A 23,925-nucleotide genomic window follows, 5' to 3' on the forward strand; every position below is an offset into this window, starting at 1 on the left:
TTTTTTAAATCATAACTATTACTTTATTTTTCTCTAAAATATCATTTCATTCTTCCTCCTATGTTCCTTCCATTTTTATTTGTCAATCAATGTTAATCTTATAGTATTTTACTGTACTTATAAGCCATCAAGTTAGCTTCTCAGCTTTGTAGATACTGGCAGAAGGACTGAGACTCCTAAAGCCGAAGACAAAGGAAGGCACTGGCAGCAGCATGACATCATCTGTGTCGGTTTACTTTGCCCTCCCCATCTCATTTGGGCAACCTCTGAAATAAGCTCAGGTGGATGCAGCACCTGCAGTGGGTTTGCATCATAGCTGAGGGACACCAAGCTTAGGGAACCCTGCTTGTTATAAAATAAACTGTGAACAGAACTGCCTGAACTCTATCTACTCCAAAGGGAGACATTATCCTTATTTTATTGTACAGTATGCAAATCCTTCTATTCTGGTGGGAACAATAACTCATCCCCCAAGGGTGTTTCTATGAATGTCCTTGAAAAAATAATTTAAAGAAAAGGGAGGTTAGTGCAGAAACGTGAGAGACATATGGAGAATTGTCTTCCAAGATTATATACTGATACAATGAGAAAGGTCAGCTGGAAAACTCACCTATACCCAGCACATGGTCACCCTTAAGAAAGTCTGTAAATGATTGGTTATTCTACCTATAGAACCAATTATGGAGCCTATGACAAAGACTCACTAACCAAACTTTACCCAAACTCCCCTGAACCCCTCTTTTTCAACTATGCCTGACTTTTGGATTTCCATGTTTGCCCCTGCATTGTCCACTTTCAGCAAGAATCTTTCTAACTCAGTTTAATTAGAATCCCAACCCTCAATATCTGATTACCTTCCAATTAGATCAGGTTTCTGTGCTCCACCATCTCCTGGTTGATGATGATCATCCTGTCCTGCCTTTAGCAAGAATCCTGTTAGGTCAAGTTAGCCAGAATCTCCTCTTACTTCTGATATTTCTTCTCAGTAATTTTTTATCTTCTGATTCTCCCCTGCTCTTCAGCTATAAATTCCCACTTACCCAATCTCTCTACCCCACTGCAAAACCCCATGCAGCGGTTCCTACACCCAACACAATGGACCCTTTGAATAGTCTTCTTTACTAAGTGCTTTAACAGGTATGTTAGCACTTTTTTGTTAATGACTGGAACAACAGTTCTCAAACTGTAGTCTATGGACCAACAACATTAGCATCATTTGGTATCTTGTTATAAATCCTGTCTCCGACCTACTGAATCAGAAACTTGAGGATGATCAAAATTCTGTGTTTTCAAATGTCTGAAGGTGATTCTAAGAGTTACAGTTTGGTCATGACTGTTAAGTCTAATCCGGAGGGACCCGAAACATTAAAGACACGAACAAAGTCCATTGATTACACACCAAAGCTTTATTGTCTAGCTTGGCCAAGTGGCAGCTCCTCCAACAGTGGTCTGAGGGAGCACGCTGGCCCTTTGTTCTATTTGGTTTTTATAGTTTTGTAAGTGGGAAGTACAGAAGCAAAAATTGTAATTAGGAGCCCTTTACCACTATTGGTTATAGTCACATGTCCTTTAACATGATAGGATCATGTTCAATTTGCAAGCCATACATCCTTTTGGAGAAAACAAAGTTTACAAGTCAACACAATGGCAGAAAGATACCTTTTTACATATTAAAAGGTATTCCCATATTATCTAGTGTTCATCTGCTATCTCTCTGTCCTAAGTCACACGTGTTAACTACACGCATTTACATAGGAGAGGTAGTTTCTGTGGGGACAAATGCCCGCAAATGGCTCATAATTATAAGAAAAGGTTTATTTTGGCTTTTCTCTCCCTGCATCTGGCTAGCCATTCACCCTTTTCCCCACAGGTGTGTTGGAATGTCTGGGGATCCATGTTTTCCTCCCCTTTGCATTTACAATACAATGCCAAGGGCCATTCTGGTTATGCCAATCACATAGTACAGAGACTATTCTCACAATTTCTCTGCACAGCTTAACCCAAATTAATAAAATGTTCTCCAAGCCTCTTAAAATATTAATATTAATTCTGTAGTTTTTGGTACCTTACAACACCTGCAGGTGAAGTGGCTCAGTGGCTCCTCAATGACCTGTGGTTGTGCAGTGGATAGAGCATAGAACTGGAATGTTGAGGCTGACAGTTTGAAACCCTGGGCTTGCATAGTAGAAGTACATACAAGTAGCAATAACTACTAGTTGATGATTCCTGCTTCTCTCTTCTCTCTTTTTCTCTGTCTTTCTCTTTTTCTCTCTCCTCTTTTTAAACACTTAATATATAAAATGTAAAAAAAGAAAAAAAAAAGGAGAATCACTGGCCTACAGTTGCTTCAAAGCAATCTTAGAAAAGAAAGAAACTCTGACTTAAAACTCATGGTTTACAAATGAGAGATTTGTTTATGCAATCACTTATTATTTTTAGCACTTATAGATTACATGCAGAATCACTGCAAAACATTATGCTATTTATATGATGTGGGAGAAAACTATAACCATGGTGCTAGCTAAATAAGGATTTAACCATCTAATGAGAGAGACAGTAATGAAGACAAGTGATACACAAAAGTAAATGAAGGGGAAGAAAGAAGGGAATTTAGCCAAGTGTGTGATAAATGCAGAAGTAGCTACTCTGAAGGTTTCAAAATAGAGAATTACAACTCTGATGAATGTCAGCTTTGGTTTTTCATTTCAGCAGTCAATGTGCTAGGAGGAGGAGGGCAGTGAAAATGCCTGACCATGACGGTCTATCCTAGCTGCATGCTGGATAAACAAAGTCCCACCAGAGTTGCCAAGAGAACAGACCACAATGAGGAGGAGTCCTGAACTCCTTTCTTATACTTCCCACTGATGGTGGCAATGGTGACAGCTTACTTTGCATACAAATGTATGTCTTTACCCCCACCCCTTGTAATTTTTGAAATGATATGAAAAAGAATCAGGAAGAAAAAATAAAACAATAAGAGGAAACAGGAAGAAGAGGAGAAATTTTATAAAATCAGAGTCCAAAACTAATGAAACCAAAAATGTTTCTTTATTGACAGGGTTCCTTTTATGAGTATGCATCTGTGTAGCACATAGGGCCCTAAGATTTGAAAGGACTCATTCTTGGTTTAATGCACCTTTGGATTTGTAAATAATTTTTGACCAAAGAGCTCCACATTTTATTTTGCATTGGGGCACCTGATTTTGTAGATGACCTGCTTAGTAACTGGCTGATAATGCTGACGCAGTATGATGTCACCCATGGACTAGAAAGGTCCTGTCTTAAAGTGAATGTTTGGACAATAATCAATGTTGACATTTAGCAGACAAAGACATCAATGAATTGATTTGTCATTAGTAAACAAGGACAATAAAGTGTACTTGACTTATGTTAAGCTGGGCTTGATCTGTAACATTTGATCTCTGGTGTCAAGGCACTGGCATAAGACCTCAATGAAATCAGTAGGTATAATTTCATTCATTCATGTATTCAGTTATTTATTCTCCAGCTACTTATTGAGCTGCTAATGTGGCATGCATTTTGCTTAGCACCAGTGATGTTATGGTAATCAATAGCTCATTCAGGTCTTAACTGCACAGAGCTCACTCTCTAGAAGGAGAAAAGAATAATTGTTGAATGTCACAAATGATGATATGACTATTCACATGATAAGTGTTCTGAAGGAAGGAACTTGATTCTATTGCAGCTTATAAGTGTTTTGACCTACCTGGGAGGGGTCAAAGTACGAAGAGGGTTTAGGAAGAAAATTCCTAGATGAGGCAATGCCTGAAGTAAAGTTAGAATCATGACACAATGCCCTTTACTACAGTGACTTTTACAGGAAATCATTTTTGTGTCGCTTGGTGGTGACACTTAAATCATGCCCTCTTAACACCAAATTGGCCAAACATTTCCATTATTACATCTATCTATAACCACTACCACAGTAGATTCCTAAAATATCAGACATATTATACATATATATTGTTGCACTAAGAATGTCTTGGTCATGCAATACATCTTTGGAGTAAATCAAAACACATTTTAACTACTACAGTGTTCAAAAGTTATGTCTAACTAGTCCTTTTGAAAGTATTTTAATCTTCTTCAGCTTTTCAAAAGCTTTGCAGCACTGGCAAAACAAAACAAAGCAAAACAGCAACTATTGAACCACTGGTTAATTACTGGGTACCAGACCATATTTTTGGAAAATCATGGGGAAAAAAAACTATTGGAAAATTAATTCATTAATATAGTAAAATATGTCATTTCTTATTATATATATAATATATATATATATATATTTTACCATGGCCCCTGTATCAGAATATGGTTTGGCTTAAAAATCACCAAGATTGATTAAGTATTTTGAGTTTTTTAAACATGATCTGAATCAGCCCCAGTTAAATGAGGAGTCAAAATAAATGTACTCTCATTAGAAGAGTTTTATTTTTAGATCAAGATTTATATTTCATAAAGTTCATTTAATTAAAACAGTAACTATTCAACTGGATACAAGCTCTCAAGCTAAGTATAGTTACTTAACATTTTTGCATTTCTTAATGCTAACTCAACTAATGCAAATGAATTAAATGTCATTACAAAAAATACACAATCAAATACAAATTTTAGGTGATTTGTTAAAATAATTAACAGTTCAATTACTACTCAGTTTAAAATATTAAATTTAAATTTTAAAAACAGAATAAATCAAATCATGAGAATGATCATTTGTGAAATTCCTGTGTTGGTTTCTAGCTCCAGGACTAGAAATTCTTTAAGTGTGTTCATTACCAACTTTACTTTTGTCATTTGTCATCATTCTAGTATGGTATGATAGTGTTTTCTAACAAAAGTAACAATCAATATTTAAAAAAACTAGAAAACAACATTGTTTAACAAAATAAGTATACTAAATATAAAATTCCAAAGAGTGGGAAAGATTTAAGATGCAAAATTATCAAGTGACTTTCAATGTATTTCATATGAAATAACATTAGAATAAAGTTAAAACTTTTAAAGGTGTTTATATAGACATGATATTTAGAGTAATTATCAAAATATGTTTAAACCTTATTATTATTATTTTCTTAAAATTATTCCCTTTTCTATCTTTTTTTTTTTTTTTTTTGTATTTTTCTGAAGCTGGAAATGGGGAGAGACAGTCAGACAGACTCCCTCATGCGCTCAACCGGGATCCATCCGGCACGCCCACCAGGGGCGATGCTCTGCCGCAACCAGAGCCACTCTAGCGCCTGGGGCAGAGGCCAAGGAGCCATCCTCAGCGCCCGGGCCATCTTTGCTCCAATGGAGCCTTGGCTGTGGGAGGGGAAGAGAGAGACAGAGAAGAAGGAGGGGGTGGGGGTGGAGAAGCAAATGGGCGCTTCTCCTATGTGCCTTTGCCGGGAATCAAACCCGGGTCCCCCTCACGCCAGGCCGAAGCTCTACCGCTGAGCCAACCGGCCAAGGCCTCCCTTTTCTATCTTAAACCTGAGCTGTCTTCTTTCTCATTCACACGTCCCTTGTAAGTCTTCCAGACCTATTTGATGCTTTTTAAATTTCATTTTCACTTCAATAATAATCTAGATGTTTTAATCTCTTTATAGCTTGCAATAGGTTTGCTATAGAGCAATAGAAAGAAGAGAAAGCCTGAATTGAGGAGAATATGCAAGAGTCTATAAGAAATTGATAGAAGAGCAGAAAAGTTATAAATTTGGCTTCAGTAATAATGGCTCTTAGTTGTAATAAATAGGAAATATGTAAGGATTAGGAAATAGTTAATCTGCTTGCTATTCTCTTAATGGTTCCCTGGCCTTCACTTTGAAATTTAGGCAAAAGTTCACCTTTTCTGTAATGTGGGGAAAGCTTACATGGGGAGGGACCTGCAGATGAGAAAAGTTTAGGTCACAATAGTTGTTTGTAAAAGCCTAGTGTTGGTCAAATAAGTTTGTAAACATGATATATATGTTTGCTCGCTTGTGACTTATAATGGGTGTGGGGGACAGGCTATAAGCAGGCCAGGTTGTTGTAGCCTGAGGTTTGGTTTTGGGATTAAGCTTTTCCCCACACCCTTGACTGATTGTATGATCTGGGTGGTGCACTCTCATGAGAAATCCAATTATGCCTTAGATAAGTGACTTTGTATTGGAGACTTCCTTGTTTGTATATTGGATTAAGGGATTTTGGTTTTCTACACTATAAAGTGGGACAGACCAGGAGCTCAGACACACAGTTCCTGCTATTACAATTGCAGGGGCTCCCCTGATCCCTTGCCCTTCATGGGAAGAGCTGGTTTTCTGCTTTTCCCTTGTCTTTTTTTGTGGTTTGCCTGTCTTGGTAAGACACCAATAAATAGGATGGCCCCCCATCCTCTGACTTCGCCATTTCTTTATCTTCTAACCAAATCCAATGGGAACCTGCATGTGAATGGTCACAATGACGGCTCCTGGCCTTACAACTGGCGTAGTTTCCGGCAGGATTCAGAGATTGGTATGGAGCCACCACCCTTGATGGGTGGGATAGAGTACTGGTTGCTGCTCTGGCTCCCCATGGCTGTCCTTTTAGGGGCCATGGGCTACATGTTTTTTACTCAAGAGGAAACTGCCCGAGGTCAAAAGCTTCAGCATGAATTGCAAACAGAACGGCAGAAAAGGCTGGAACTGGAGCGAGCACTGGAGAAGGAATTACGGGTTCGAGAGTTGCAGTTTACCCTGGAAGCTGAACGTCTTCACCGGCAGTTGTTGGAGAAACAACTGCGGATTCAAGAGCTCGAGTCTCAGCTTCTGGCCAAAAGCCAGCAGCCACAGGAGCCTAAACGGTCACCAAAGGAGCAACAGCATCCGTGCCGGTGGATTGGCTTTGAGTCAGCGGGAGCAGGCGCTTGCGACTCCTCTTCTGAGGATGAGAAGGCTCAGGCTGAAGCTGCCATACGCACACTGAGAGCCCGACCAGTTGTCGCCAAGAAGGTAAAAACCCAGCAACAAAGAGTCCCTCAGGGGCAGCCACAGCCTCCTGCCCAGGTAATGGAACACTCTGTGGTCCGGCCCTATACCCAGGCAGAGCTGATGGAGTTGGGGGCACAATTTAGGCAGAAACCTACTGAATCCCTGGTAGCCTGGTTACTACGATTATGGGATATAGGGGTGGATGGCATCATGCTCTCCGGAACAGAGATGGAGAAATTGGCCGCCATTACCACACACTCTTCCTTGAGGCAGCGTCTTCAGAACTGCCATGGCAACCCAGGAGACCATACCCTATTAGAATGGGTGATGGCTGCCATTCGTATGGTCTGGCAGAATGCTGGAGAACTGCCGGGGGCAATGAGTCAGTGGCAGTGCTACAGTGAGTTAGTAAAGGTCCTTCGAGAACTAGGTATGAAGAATGCTGTTTTCAACCCTGGGTCTTGTGGGCCAGACGAAGAAGTGTTTACGGCCAAAATGAGGGAATTTGTCCTTGCTAGCGCCCCATCAGCCCTTTTTGGGTCACTTGTGGCTATCTTGGGCCCCTATGTGGGGCAGCCCATCAATGCAGTTACACAGATGGTAGCAGATTTGGGAGAGCTGGAGGCTGCTTGGGATCATAAAGCAGTGAGGGCTGCTGCCTATGTTTCCCCCCCAACTAACAAGGGAAACGGGCCTGTAAAGGTTACCCGAACGCAGATGTGGGTAGACTTGATTGCGGCTGGAGCAGATAAGGGGAAATTGGATGGCCAGTCTAATAAAATTCTTTTGGAGCTTTGGCGGCAGCTTAAACCAGAACAGAAGTTCCAGCCACTGAGACGAAAGGCCCCAGCAGCTACCAATAAAACGTTTGGTGCGCGCACAGCTCGGTTACAAGATTATATGATAGAGACAGCAGAGGGAGAGGGGAACTCCCAAGACCCATTGTACCAGTTTGAATAGGAAAAAGGCCGAGGGACCCGTCTAACGGGGATGGGCGGGGACCGGAGGCCACATGTGGAACTGGCTATCCACTGTTCCCCTTCCAACGTACAACAGGTGTTGGCCTTGGTGAATACAGGTGCAGAATGTTCCCTTCTCTATGGAAACCCAGAGCAGTTTGCTGGGACCCCAGTGGCCATTGATGGTTATGGGGGCCAAACTGTCCAAGTGAAGCCAATAACTATTCCATTGGGGATAGGGAGACTGCCTCCTAAGCTATATAAGGTGTATGTATCTCCTATTCCTGAATATATTTGGGGGGTAGATGTCTTGCAAGGACTGTGGTTGGAAACTACAGCTGGGGAGTTCCGGCTGCGGATCAGGGTTGTGAAGGCAGTATTGCGGGGACATGCATCACATTCCCCTTTGCAATTACCCATCCCTCGGCGTGTGACTAACACCAAGCAGTACCGCCTGCCAGGTGGTTATGAAGAAGTCACAGGGACAATCCTTGAACTAGGAAAGGTGGGGATCATCCGGCCAGCACACAGTCCTTACAACTCCCCAGTATGGCCTGTGCGCAAAGCGGATGGAACCTGGAGAATGACAGTAGATTACAGGGAACTTAATAAAGTTGTTCCCCCTTTGCACGCTGCTGTTCCCTGGATAGCTAACATGATGGATCGGCTAAGCCATGAGTTGGGGACATAGCACTTTGTGGCAGACTTGGCCAATGCTTTTTTCTCTATTGATATAGCCGCAGAGAGTCAAGACCAATTTGCCTTCAGTTGGGAAGGGAGACAATGGACCTTTACAGTGTTACCCCAGGGCTATTTGCATAGCCCCACCTTGTGCCATGGGCTGGTGGCTGCTGACCTGGCTAAATGGAAACAGCCAGAGGTAGTCCGCATGTACCATTATATTGATGATATTATGCTAACTAGTGATTCTCTTTCAGAATTGGAGCAAGCAGTCCCTACCCTGCTATCCCATTTGAAAGCATGTGGCTGGGCAGTTAACGAGAACAAATTACAAGGACCTGGGTTATCTGTTAAATTCTTGGGAGTTGTCTGGTCGGGTAAGACAAAAGTTATCCCTGACGCAGTTATAGATAAGATTCAAGCATACCCCGTGCCCACTACGGTAAAACAGTTACAGGAATTCTTAGGTTTGTTGGGGTATTGGCGAGCATTTATACCGCATTTGGCTCAGTTACTACGCCCCTTGTACAAACTTATTCGAAAGGGGGTTCGCTGGGATTGGACTGAGCAGGCGCAAGGTTCATTTGCAGCTGCTAAGAGAGCTGTCAAGGTGGCACAGGCCTTGAATGTGTTTGATCCTGCCAGGCCCTGTGAGCTGGATGTTCATGTAACCTCGGAGGGGTTTGGATGGGGCTTGTGGCAGCGGACAGAGCGCCTACGGCAACCTATTGGATTTTGGTCCCAATTGTGGAAAGGTGCTGAAGTTCGTTACTCATTAGTAGAGAAGCAGCTGGCAGCTGTGTATGCTGCCCTCCTGGCAACTGAGAGTATTACAACCACAACACCAGTTACAGTCAAAACAACATACCCTATAGCTGGATGGGTGAGAGATTGGGCAACTAAACCCCGTAGTGGTATGGCCCAAATGTCTACCCTAGCCAAGTGGGGTGCCTATCTGCAACAACGCTGTGCTCTTAGCACCAGCCCATTGAGGGCAGAACTGCAGGAGGTCTTGGGTCCAGTCACCTAGGCGACCTTAGAGTCAGGTGCAACTGGGGCTCAGGAGGCAGAACCTGAGGTCAGTCCTTACCAGGAGGGGCAGGTGCCCATCCCCGAAGATGCCTGGTATACTGATGGTTCCAGCAGGGGCCAACCTGCCAAATGGACGGCTATCGCCTTCCATCCGGCCACTGAGACTATTTGGATGGACACGGGTACAGGCCAAAGCAGCCAATGGGCAGAATTAAGAGCTGTTTGGCTAGTTGCCCATAATGAACCTTCACCTCTGGTGATCTGTACTGACAGTTGGGCTGTCTATCGTGGACTGACCCTTTGGATTGCTACTTGGCACATTAACCAGTGGATGGTAATGCACCGTCCATTATGGGGTCAGGCCATGTGGCAGGACTTATGGGAAATAGGACACCAGAAGCAGGTGACAGTATATCATGTCACAGGGCATGCCCCTCTAGCCCATCCTGGGAATGATGAGGCAGATACGTTGGCAAGGGTGCGATGGTTGGAGACTGCACCTGCAGGTGATGTGGCACAGTGGCTCCACCGGCGCCTGCTCCATGCAGGACAGAAAACTATGTGGGCTACGGTTAAGGCTTGGAACTTGCCTGTGTCCTATGCAGAGGTACTTGCAGCCTGTGAGCAATGTGCAGTATGTTCCAAGGAACACCCTCGGAGACCACTGGTGTCACCTGGACAGATCCAGAGGGGTCATGTCCCACTGACACGATGGCAGATAGACATCATTGGACCCTTACCAAAGTCAGAAGGGTACCAGTATGCAGTCACTTGTGTAATACTGCCACCGGGCTGCTTGCTGCTTACCCCGCTCGTAACCCTGACCAGAGGGCAGTCATACAGGCTCTGGACCGCCTGAGTGCTGCATACGGGCGACCGCTGGTCCTTGAAAGTGACAATGGTACCCACTTCACTGGTTCAACGGTGAGGCAATGGGCTCAAAAGCTGGGGGTGGACTGGAAGTACCATGTTTCCTACCACCCCCAGGCTGCTGGCATCATTGAGCGTTATAATGGACTCTTAAAGCAGGGACTGCGACAGGAGGGGGGCACCGGCTCTCTTACTGGATGGACACGCCACTTATGGACAGTACTTCGGATTTTGAATGAGCGACCTCGACGGGGAAGCCCAGCTCCAGTAGAGGCCCTCCTGCATCGGACAGCTGCCCCTATTCAGTTGCAGATACGCACTAAGGACATTTTACTCAAGCCAGGTTTCGGACAGCAGGGCAACGTGCTCTTGCCTGCTCCAACAGCCCTTCTTAAAGGACAACGGCTTCAATGGACTTGGCCCTGGACTGTACAGGCCCCCCATCTGAGATGGGTGGCCTTGTTGGCACCATGGGGAAAGGGGTTAGAGGTGGACCTCCAGTTAACTCCTTGGGCAACCAGCACCTGGCCACCTAAGGTAGAAGTGTATTATCCCTTGAGTGCTCAAGGGGACAGCATTTTGAAGGGCACCTTTGTAATTTCTTTATGGCCAATAATGAGTTCCCCTATTTTACTACACATAGAACCAGCAGATGCTGGTGTATTGGCCAATAAGGTTTGGTACGCCCGCTCAGGGCGGCCTCTGGTGCCAGCTACAGTGCTGTCTGCAGATAAAACTCTGGCCTGTATTCTGCCAGAGGGAAGAGATTTGCCTCTCTTGATGCCACTGATAGCTCTCTCATTTCGCCCATAGTTTTTGATCTGTTAATCCTATTGCTGTAGTTGGTACTATTTCTGTTTATGCAATGTATCCTACTCTTTGCACAGTGACCATCATGGAAGATGCCTGTGGTTTAGATTGTAAAGCGAGCAAAAGGGGTGGTCAAATAAGTTTGTAAACATGATATATATGTTTGCTCGCTTGTGACTTATAATGGGTGTGGGGGACAGGCTATAAGCAGGCCAGGTTGTTGTAGCCTGAGGTTTGGTTTTGGGACTAAGCTTTTCCCCACACCCTTGACTGATTGTATGATCTGGGTGGTGCACTCTCATGAGAAATCCAATTATGCCTTGGATAAGTGACTTTGTATTGGAGACTTCCTTGTTTGTATATTGGATTAAGGGATTTTGGTTTTCTACACTATAAAGTGGGACAGACCAGGAGCTCAGACACACAGTTCCTGCTATCACAATTGCAGGGGCTCCCCTGATCCCTTGCCCTTCATGGGAAGAGCTGGTTTTCTGCTTTTCCCTTGTCTTCTTTTGTGGTTTGCCTGTCTTGGTGAGACACCAATAAATAGGATGGCCCCCCATCCTCTGACTCCGCCATTTCTTTATCGCCTGCCCGAATCCAATGGGAACCTGCATGTGAATGGTCACGATGACGGCTCCTGGCCTTACACCTAGTCACAGGATTTACTGTGAAATGTTAAGGCTATATACCTTAATTAGAAATTTAGTTCCTCAATCTTAAATCTTTACTTTGTATCCTAAGGAAATAGAGTCTTTTTCACAGACAATTCCCAGAAGCAGATGGTTTCAGAGGGGCCAGGTCCCAGATATTTTGAGATTTACCAAGGACACCAGATAGGACCATGCTGATTAGGCCTGTGTCAGCATCAGAAGAACTTGTGGGGGAGACATTCCTGCCAACTGAACGCCCATCTCCTGCACATTGTTACATGATTAACTGCACGCACTTTGTCCCTGAACCCTATAAAAACAGCCAGCAGCAGTATAGTGTGAAGGTAGCTCTTTTGGACAGAAGTCCTCTGCCTTCTCAGTTTGCTGGCAATCTGAATAAAAAGATATTCTTATATCACTTAGATCCATCTCTGTGATTGATTGGCAGGAATGGGAAACTCGAACCCTGGTTTGTTCTGGTAACTAAACGGGGAAAAAATTGATTTTGGACCAAAGCCAAAGGACAGTGAAGCCTCTAAATTTGCCCTCATCATTGGAGGGTTCTTGTCCTGGCTTGGAACAGGTGGTTGTCACCACAACAATGGCCTGTTTTCCCCCATAAAATCAAGATGAAGGATAAAGTGAGTGATGCTAAAATATAAGTTTATGATTCATTGTCTTAGTGTTTTTCATAAAGTGTTACATTCAATCTTGTGTCTTTGTCTCTTTGATCAATATAATGTCAATTAATTTCATATATTTTCCTTAATGAATAAAATTAAACATAAATAGAAGCACTGAAAAATTTATGAAGTTGATAATCGCATACAGATCAGAAAATGTAAAATCTTAGATTAGCAGTATTGACAAAGTTATGTAAACCATATGTAATACATGAATCTATTTATTTGGCACCATATACAGTCACAGATAAATGGCTATGGATATTATAAAGGAAAGTACATTGAAGATATTAATTACTTAATTTTGAAAATCTTTATCATGATATTATTACCTTTTATTCTTTTTATTAGCTTATAGTCTACAGTGTAGGCATGATTGTGCCCATTACTGAAGCCAAGAGAAATAAATAAGTAGATTTTTATTTACATGGAATACCTCAAAAATATTTTGTCTGTATGCACTCCCTCAAAAATAAAATACTATTAAAAGTTAAATGAAAATAAAATCTGGATAGATGTTTGACCAATGGCAAAGAGAATAAATTCAGATGATGATTTTTTGATGACTGTTGATACTTTCTTACTAAAAGACATTGATATACAATACTCTTGATTTAAAATATTTATTTGTTTTTTTCAGTGATACCCACTACCCACTCATATACATTTTGGAATCTTTCAAACGTAATCTAGTTTAATAGTTAATATGTTATTGCGTGTTTTGTTTTTCTTTAAAAAATGAAAGTCCCATCTACTTACAAGCTTTTAGTACAAAATTGGCTCATTTTTCTTTACTTAACTGGCTGTTCTTTGGTTTGGTCTGGGAGATGTGGTAGTTTGCAGACAGATTGCTATAATGAAAACTTATGACATTATTTCACTCTACCTGTACTATTCTTATATTAAAATGAATTCAAATTTTTTGAGTAATTGCTCTTAATTTCACCATTGAATCTACTATTCTTAATCATAAAATATATTTTAGTTATTAAGTACAGCTGACTTATTTATTCATTGAACAAATATTTCTTCAATGCTTGCTATATCCCAGGGACTAGGCTAGGCCTCGGGGATATGGCAGTAAATAAAATATACAAAGTCTTTGTTCTCAAGAAATTTGCATACAACCAAGGGGAAAAAAGACAGAAGCAAATAAACAGGTATGTGATACTGCAGATGGTAATAAATGTTATTGGTAAGAATAAAGCATATGGAAGTGTAGTGGGCAGAAGAATGACACCCAAAGACTACACCTCAATCTTTAAAACCTCTGAATATATTATCTTACATAGCAAGAGGGAAATTACAGATATAATTAAGTCAAGAATCTTCAGATGAAAAGTTTATCCTGCACAATCCTATCAGACTCAATATAATCCCCGGAGCTTTTAAAAGCAGAGAACATTGCCAGACCAGTGGTGGCACAGTGGATAGAGCATAGACCTGGGATGCTGAGTTCTTAGGTTCAAAACCCTGAGGTCACTGGTTTGAGTGTGGGCTTATCTGCCTTAAGGGCAGGCTTGCCAGCTTAAGCAGGCTCACTGTCTTGAGCATGGGATCACCAAAATGGTCCCAAGGTCATTGGCTCGAGCCCAGAGGTCTCTGGCTTGAAGCCCAAGGTCACTGACTTAAGCTCAAGGTTGGTGGCTTGAGCCAGAGGCCATTGGCTTGGATTCAGTCTCCCAATAAAGGCATGTATGAGAAGCAATCAATGAACAACTAAAAAGTGACACAACTAAGAGTTTACTTCTGATCTCTCTTCCTTCTTATCTCTCTCTCTCTTTCTCAAAAAAAGAATTAGAAGAACATTTCAGCAGCTCAAAAAGAAATGTGAAAGCAGAGGAAAAGAACCAGTTAGATGGCAGTATCAGAAGGACTCAATCTGCAGTTAGTGACTCTGAAGGTGGATGAGACCAAAGTCTGTGGTCAATTTCCGAAAGCTAAGAAGAAAAACACAAGAGAAAGGATTCTCCTCCAAGAAAATACAAACCTTTCCAACACCTTGATTTTATTCTAGTGAAACCTAAAATGTCTTAGAATGCTGATCTGCAGAACTAACTATTAGAACAAATTTATGTTGTTTAAGCCACCACATTTGAGGTAATTAGTTACAGCAGTGAAAAATAATTAAAACAGGAGATCAAGACACTGGTCAGTATGTGCTGTTTTGCATAACACCCTTAGAAAAATACTCTTTGAAGATGTGATATTTGAACAGATTTGAATGAAGTGACAAAGCTAGCCATCTGTCTACAAGTGGGAAGAACTCTCCAGGCTGAGGGAACAGCAAATGCAAATGCCCTGAGGCAGTGACAGACTCAGTTGAGGAAAAGCAGGAAAATCATAAGGAATGAAAAACAGCAAATCAAGGACAGAGGATTTCATAATGTGGTAGATTCTGGCATCAATAAGCCAGACATGCTGGGGATGGTTATATCATGGCATTTCATTCTGACTTCAATAGGGGAACGGCTACAGGTTAGGGCCAGAGGAAAAATATCTGATTTAGATGTTAAATGGAATGAGTCATTTTAATACATTTATGGAGAACAGATTGAGGGAAAGACGAGAGTAGGAGTGGTCAATGTGGGACACCAACAAAGAAACTTGCTCAAATAGAAGATATTGACATATTGGAGGGGTTGGTGAGAAACAGTTATCTTTGAATATATTTGGAAGATTAATATAAAGGGTATAATAGTATTTTCTAATAGATTAGTATTAGCGTTAGGACAAAAAAGAGGGGATACTCTTTTTTCAAAAAGGGGTTGCCATACTGAGATGAGAATAAACTGGTTAGTGGACAATCAAAAGGTTTGCAAGTGTCTGTTTTGTAATTTTAAAGCATTTCTTACTTTTTCACACTTTACATGAGTTGAATTTACCTTTTACCCTACCTTCAACACCACACATTACTATTACTGTTTCATTAACTTAAAATTTTCAGAGTAATGTTTTAGAACAGAGCATCAGCATTTCCATGCTTGAGGGAGCACTTCAGTGTTGCTCACCGGAAGTTCCTATCTTCAGCCATTTTGCTTCCTTGTCTTCTTAACGACCCAGCAAACTGTACATTTTTCACTTGAGCAGTTTCTAGTTAATGCTGTTGTAGATAAAGCCTAATTTGAAAATCTAAATAAGAATGATATTTTGAAGGTATATGCAAATTTACTGAGATGAGATTTCAGCATTCTAAAAGTTCTGTTCTTGGATTTTCTTAGCACGAGCAATTGCTCCCTGGGTGATGTGATGTAGGAATGAGAACTTTTCGCCAATTTGGTGATAGGTTTCAAACATTAAACATAATGACTATGGTCCTAATTAATTTGGAAATTCCAGAATTATATAAGTGAAATACACTATGCTAAGAATAAGGAGGCCTAGTTTACATGCTTATTAAATTATGAAGTGAATTAATTAGAATAAAGTAAAAATAATTTGCATTTAATTAAAATGTTTTAGAAAGTTGCCACCTTGCTTTTCCTCCCTGGCTGCACGAAGATCAGTTGCCATCATGAATGACACAGTAACTCTCCAGACCTGGAAGTTCATAACCAATGGACTACTCTAGCGGAAACATATGGTCATTGTTGTCTTTCACCCTGGGAAGTGAACAGTATCCAAGATAGAAACTGGGGGAAAATTAGCCAAAATGTGTAACACCATATAAAACTCATCTTCATATTTGGATTCAGAACTCATTCTGGTGGTGTCAAGACAACTGGTTTTGGTATTATTTATGATTCCTTGAATTATGCAAAGAAAATTGAACTCAAATATATATTTGAAAGTCATAGCTTGTATGGAAGACCAGAAGAAAATAGAAAAAGGACCACAAGAACTGAATGATGAAAGTCAGGGGCCTGCAAAGGCCAAGCTGGTGCTGGCATAAAGGAGTCAAGATTCTTCACTGTCTTTATCTGCTTTAATTTTGCAGATTTTTCATTTGAGAATTAATAAACTAAGAACTTTTGTATGTAAAAAAAAAGAATTGTTATCTCGTTTAAAAGTACATCTGAATAACTAACACTCTCTAAACCCACATGAAGTATCTACAAATATAGATATAAATTTATAAATTATACATAAAATTATGTTTAGTTTAATGAAACTTAACTGTATATATCTCTTACTATAACAAAGTAGTATTTTTAAACATTTACTGACCAACATAAACTTTCATTAAATCATCTGTTGAGAAAGTAATTTAATAGTGTTATAGAAAAAAATATGCAGGCCAAAAATAGTGTCACTTGTACTAAAAGCCCATGGTACCAAACCTAGTTTAATCCCTAATCCAAATGCAGTTTCAACCTCTCCCAGAAACATAATCAATATGGGAACTTTCTGATTATATGAACCCTCTCCATCTCCTAAAGGAAAAAAGGGAATCTTCATGGTATGAGCCTTTCTTATGTGCTTACCTGTAGAAAAAGGTGTTTGGACCTAAGAATAATCCTTTTTGTTGTTGTTGTTAATAGCTCCTTTTCCCAACCTTCTTCCTGTTAAAAACCTTAACCTTCTAGTTGCTACATGGAATGCTTCCCAATTCATAAATTGCTAAATAGAGCCAATGAAATCTTCAATTTTACTCAGTTGAATTAAAAAAAATGGTGTGCGGAAGTCCCCGGTTCGATTCCTGGCCAGGGCACACAAGGATAGGCGCCCATCTGCTTCTCCACCCCTCCCCCTCTCCTTCCTCTCTGTCTCTCTTTTCCCATCCTGCAGCTAAGGCTCCACTGGAGCAAAGGATGGCCCGGGCTCTGGGGATGGCTCCATGGCCTCTGCCCCAGGTGCTAGAATGGCTCTGGTTGCAACAGAGCAATGCCCTGGATGGGAAGAGCATCGCCCCCTGGTGGGCGTGCTGGGTGGATGCCTGTTGGGCGCATGCAGGAGTCTGTCTGACTGTCTCGCCGTTTCCAGCTTCAGAAAAATACAAAAAAAAAAAAGGCAAGTAATACTATTATTTTGATTACATGTTTTATAAATTATCTTCAACTATTTAAAGTAATACTAAGAATTTAGAAATTCTTAAAGAAAAAAAATAACATTCTCCCCTGCGTGAACATGTGAGCTTTCTGTGACTATTTTGTGTTCCTGCAAGATTCACTGTGTTCATACTGACCTTTGATACTGTCATGCAGTCATACACATCTGGGTGAAATCTTATAAGCACATGGTATAAAGAGCAGAAAATAAATTAAAAAAAGATGTTCTAATAGATAATAAATAGTTAATAAGTATTAGCACCAGCAGGCCATGACCTAATTACTGAATTAATAATATAATAAAATATGCTCATAAATTTACGTCTACATATGAAATGTCACTTATACCAAAAATAATACTTCTTATGTTTTATAATACAACAAATATTCTACTGATTTAGAGTTTTGAAAATAATATTACTAAATTACTATTCTGGTAATTTATTGAAATCATCTAAAAATTTATTGATGCAGAATACCTTCTGTTAACATCATTATTTTAAAAAATTAATGTGAAATGTGATCAGTAGCCATGCAATGGAGACCACGATTTTATCCAATTAACATAATCATTAATCAGCAGAGTGTTTTTCTTTTTCTGCACATAGAATTTAGTAATGTCAGGATATAAATGTTCAGTTTTTCTGTCCAAATATTTACTGAAATTCTGTAGGCCCTGGCCGGTTGCTTTGTGGGTTAGATTAGAACATTGTCCCAAAACACCAAGGTTGCGAATTTGATTCCCAGTCAGGGCACACACAGGAAGCAACCCATGGATAGACAACTAAGTGAAACAACAAATGAATGTTTTTCTCTCTCGTTCTCTCCCATCCTCTCTCTGTCTCTAAAATCAATTATTTTTTTAAAAGTTTAAAAATATATATAAAAAAAGAAATTCTGTAGAGGTCTTAGTTTTTCTCACCAAATTCAATTATAAAGCTATTAGCTTAAATTTTTTTTTGCGTATGTGTTACAAAGCCTTTAGTTATAAATTAAATCACCACTTTTCATAACTTAATATTTACTTGTCACTTTAACTCAAAAAATTTTTCTGATGCTTATAGCAAACTTTTGAGGAAAAGACTAATTGTGATATTTAACAGTGCTTTCTGATTCCTGCATGATTACCTTTTCTTCTAACTTTTAGTTGGTGCCTACTTATGTAACCTCCTTTGTAATATATTGAGTGTTAACTACTCACTAAATTATGAGATCTTAGGTCTGGTTGGAAGCTTATGAGGAAGCCTCTCCAAAATCACTTGAGAGTTGAGTAAGTTGACTCAGAAAAATACTAATTTTTGCTTGATGTTATAATGCTGATTTTTAGCAAATTTGGGATCTGTCAAACAACCGGAATACCTAAGCATTTATTTATTTTTGTGCATGCTGTCACAATATTAGAAGCCCAGTAAATCACATGTCCTTTGGGGTCTAAGGCACTTGCTAACTTGGTGATGTACGTTTGAAGTAGAGGATTAAATTTCCAAGAACACCTGTATGTGTGCAAATAATCTTCATTTAAGTAGAGTCCTTTGGGTAATACTCTTAATCATCTCATTTTGTAGACTTTGCGGTTTTAACTTTCTTATGAAAGACTTGTGATTTACTTGCATATTCCCATTTGCACTAAGCTCATTCCCAAAATTTAAGAAAATAAATGTTCACATTTCCAAGGTCACTATCCATGGCTACAGTGTAGCAACTTGTGGCTTCTAGATGGAATTAACGGGACAGTGGGAAACAAACCAATGACCTCAGTTGTTTTGTTTTAATTTACTGTGTCCTCACCAATTGAAAAATCGGTTTTAATGTATTATGCAGAATTATTGCTGCTTTGTTGGATATAACTTATTTGACAACAGTTAAGGTACATGGGTCAATATAGACTAGACAAAAGCTTTTATCATGATAATTCTTCCTTAAAATAAATTTTTGAAATACTATATTTGATCCAGTGTGTGTTTTAATTCCCCAAAGAAATTTTTATCTTTTCCAAAAATAAAAGTACAGTAGAGCACAGAATAATAAGTCCATAAGAAACCAAAATAATTATAGAGTTTAGCTTAAGGTAGTTTTTTTTTCAAAGAATGAACACACAAACAACACTAACAAATGAAGAGTTTAAGAGGCCCGCGGCTTATATTTTTCATGTATAAACTGTAAAGCAGCTGAGAATTTTTTATTCCAGTTCCTCTGCTTTCATGGCTTCCCTAAGAAACCTCAAACTAATCTAAGTTCTGAAAATTTCTAATGTGTGGTACTGAAAGGGGTCAGAACTATAATAAAGACCCGTGGGAGATGATTAGTTCAAGCTTTAAGGTGTGGATATGTTTGTTTGATTTTTTGTTTGTTTTCCTTCTGTTTCAGTTTTTAAAATCCACACTGAATTAAGAATTAAAAATACTTACATAAAACTATTATTCAGTACCATAATCTTATAGCAGAACCATTTTTAAGCATAGAGTTATTTCTAGATGCTTGTGTACTCAATATTGTCATATAAAAGTACCGGTACTACACTTTATACCGAAGGGTTAATAGTAATGAAACTTAAATACTTTGTTTTCAATAAAATTTTTAATAAAGGCAATTTGGAAAATGCTCCATATGCATACCTTCAGGAAAAATTTTCTTCTAATATAATTTTTTCTAAATATTGTTTCTATTATAGAACATTACATGAAAAATTATACTATAAATTTATCACTATCTGACATCTTATTTTTTTGTCTCGCATTTTCATTTCTGGTCAATTATAAATGTAAAACTGTCAATCACTCATTCACTCGATGACACTTTTTGAGGACTGAAGAGAATATACAGAATAACAGCATATATAAAATGTCATGAATATAAAGCCATGTCTGCTGCTTTAAAATATATTAGGTTTTGCATTTGTGGTTGTATCAAAAAAAACAATACCACTGCATGAATTCTTTTTAATTCAGTAAAATTGTTTTCAAAATGTCAGATAATATTTTTGACAACTTTTGGGAAAACTGCCATTGTCTTTTAGTCCTCAGTGAAAAAATTTTGATTTAATGCAGACATTGACTAAGTCTATCCAAGGGATAGCTGTGATTTCATTTAGAAAGGTATATTCTAAAAAAAAGCATTTAGATCTTTATTTGGTGCTTAAATCGATCATGTCTAAACTGTGATATATTTGTTTGAGAGGTAAAATATAAATCTCAGTGCATTTGTAGAGCTATATATGTTATGCAGAGTTCTATATTTTTTCCATGTTTTTTTATTTCTCTCATCTTCGGGTGAATGATAGCAATATAATGGTGGTGATTAGAATTTATCTTGTAAATGAGAAAACAGCTAAAATATTTCATCATATTACTTTATATTAGAGTACGGTATACTTAGTGTTATGGCTCTGTCATCAGTGGCCATATGACACTCTGTGTGACTTAAGCTCTACCTTCGTTTCCTCATCTATAAAATGGAGGAAAAAAATGCTCTTTTTCTATATTACTTTTAGTATTGTTAATATAATACTTTAAAAGTACAATAGCTGTTACAGAAAAGATTATGGAGGGTCCTCACTTAACAATTCCACTTTGGGTTATAAAGAATTGAAATAAAGATACTAAGAGATATCAGCATTCCCATATTCATTATAGTACTATGTACTGTAGCCAAACTGTGAAAACAAACTAAATGTCTAACACAGATGAGTAGACTATAAAAATGTATATACATACAATGGAATATTATTCTGCCTTAAAGAAGCAGGAAAGTTTGCAATATGATTCATTACAGATAAACTTGGAGGATGCTGTGATAAGTGAAATAAGCCAGTCAGAGAAAGAAAAGTACTTCTGTGAGGTGCCTAGAGTAATCAACCTTAAAGACTCACATGTGGAATAGTGGTTGCCAGGGGACAGGGGAGGGAGAAATAGGGAGTTTCCAATCAACAGGCATAAGGTTGCAAGTAATCAGTAATGCAAGATAGATGCATAAACTCTATATATATGCTGTACAGCATTGTATATAGAGTCAACAATAATCTATTATACACTGAAAAATTTGTTTCAATAGTAACTCATGCTAAGCATTTATTCATTTTCTTAATTTTATAGTTTCCCCATGGGTTTTATAATTTCTCAGTGTGAGAGTATTTGTATTCTACCAGCTGATACTGAGCTGTGTTGCTATTACTAAATTAGAGCCTCCTATTGATATCATATTTAGTTAACAAATATTTATATTATGATAATAATAATTGCAATAATAATTATTCCTTAATTGTAGTATTTCCCTACATTTGGAAATTCATTTTATTTATTTAAATTTTTTTTAATTCATTTTAATTTATTATTTCATATGCAAACTATACACATGTACTTACATATATATTCATATATAATACATGTACTCATCTTAGTAAAATGGAATTTCATATAACTGTACTGGTAGGAAGTACTAAAATCATTATATACCATTTAATTTGCACTACTCAAAATAAATACAGCTGGTCTTTGCCTAATCATGTATCCTAAACTATTCAAAGTGTTTATTTCTTTAATATCTAAGTCAGTTCTTATCTGCGAAAATTCTTCAAAGACTGTTAACACTGATATTTAAAACATGATTTAGCACTTCTTTTCCATACTGACTTGGCTTTCTCACTCTGTTAGTCATATACATTACTCATGCCACCTTACCTTGAGAGCAAAATTCTTCAAAATAAGTACAAAGTTAAAGGCTATCAAATCTTTTTTAAAGATTTTATTTATTGATTTTAGAGAGAGGAGAGGTGGGGGGGGAGCGAGAAGTATAATTGCTTCACTTTAGTTGTTCATTCCTTGCTTTTTGCTTGTTGTATGTGCCTTGACCAGGCAAGCCCAGGGTTTCGAAGGAGCAACCTCAGTGTTCCAGGTCAACACTCTATCCACTGTGCCACTACAGGCCAGGGTAAAGGCTATCTTTTAAATGGTTCATAGGGGAATTGAAAGAGCTTACAATCTATACTCAAATAGATGTAAGTTGCAGTTCTGACCTCACACTTGGCTGAGTGACTTTGACATATTTCCTACATTTACTGGCCTTAGTTTATTCTCTGAAAAGTATACTTGAGAGTCTCCTATAGATTGTACATCAGTGTATGCTATTACTTTCTAAAATCATATATTAATGTTGGAAACATACTTTGTTTTCCATAATCTTTGCTGATTGACTGATAATTCTGTTGTCTTATTTTTGTGTTATAAGTACCAAAGGAAATCAGATCTGTGAGCCTTTATTTATTGCAACACTTTCAACAAACAAGTTTAACACTTTTTGAATAATATTGCTAAATATATATTTCTAATATCAACAAAAAGGATTACATAGCTGTTTTAAGACATGCAAAGGACACCACATGAGATTTACTACCATGGCTGACTAATTTCAGTGCAAAATGAGTAAGATGGTGAGAAACAGAATTCCTAAAACTTTAAATTTGATTTGAAATGATCCTGGGCTTTATCAGTTTTTTACTTTGCCTCAACCCTCTGGATATAATGCATCTCTTAGCAAACAAATTTAGCATTGGAAAATTTAGAAATCTTCCCGGGAGTTAGGAGAAGGGACAAAAACCAGGTCTCATATATATAATTAATTATTAGGCAAAACTTTTAAATTGTGAAACCTCTAACTATAATAATTAAAATTAGAAAAAAATGGGATGGCGTTTTACTTAGCTTACCATAATAAATAAGTTTATATATGATTTGTTTTATCCTAGACATTTGACTTACCCAGATTCTGAAAAGTGTGAATTACTTTGCCCAAACAACATACAGGAGGCCCTCGGGTTATGACATTATAACACAGTTCTGTTCCTATGACAGTAATGTAACCTGAATTTTGGTTTAAGCCAATACACACCCTACCCTAACACAAATAGGACACTTGCCCTTTTAACAGTCCAAAACGGCTTAGGTAAGTGTACTGGGATTGCCAACTCCCTCCTGTGCTTCATTGCTGCATATTCTTCCACTATGTGCAACCAAACTAGTTCACCATGGAGTCTATAAATACAACACTAACGGTGTAAACCAAAACATCATTTCTCCATTTTTTAAAGTTTCTATGGGAGTGAGCATTGTAAACTTGAAACATCGTATGTTGAGACTGTTGTAACCCGAGAACCTCCTGTATTACATTTGGTGTATGATTTAGATGAGAAGTTTAAAACATCAATTAATTTAGTCATGTTGTCATAATATCCTCCTATATTTTACCATAACTCTCTGATCACTATAGCCAAATCTGGAAAAACCTGTTGGGCATATTTTGAAAATTATGGA

This window comes from Saccopteryx bilineata, chromosome 1 (genome assembly GCF_036850765.1).
Source record: "Saccopteryx bilineata isolate mSacBil1 chromosome 1, mSacBil1_pri_phased_curated, whole genome shotgun sequence".
NCBI lineage: Eukaryota > Metazoa > Chordata > Mammalia > Chiroptera > Emballonuridae > Saccopteryx > Saccopteryx bilineata.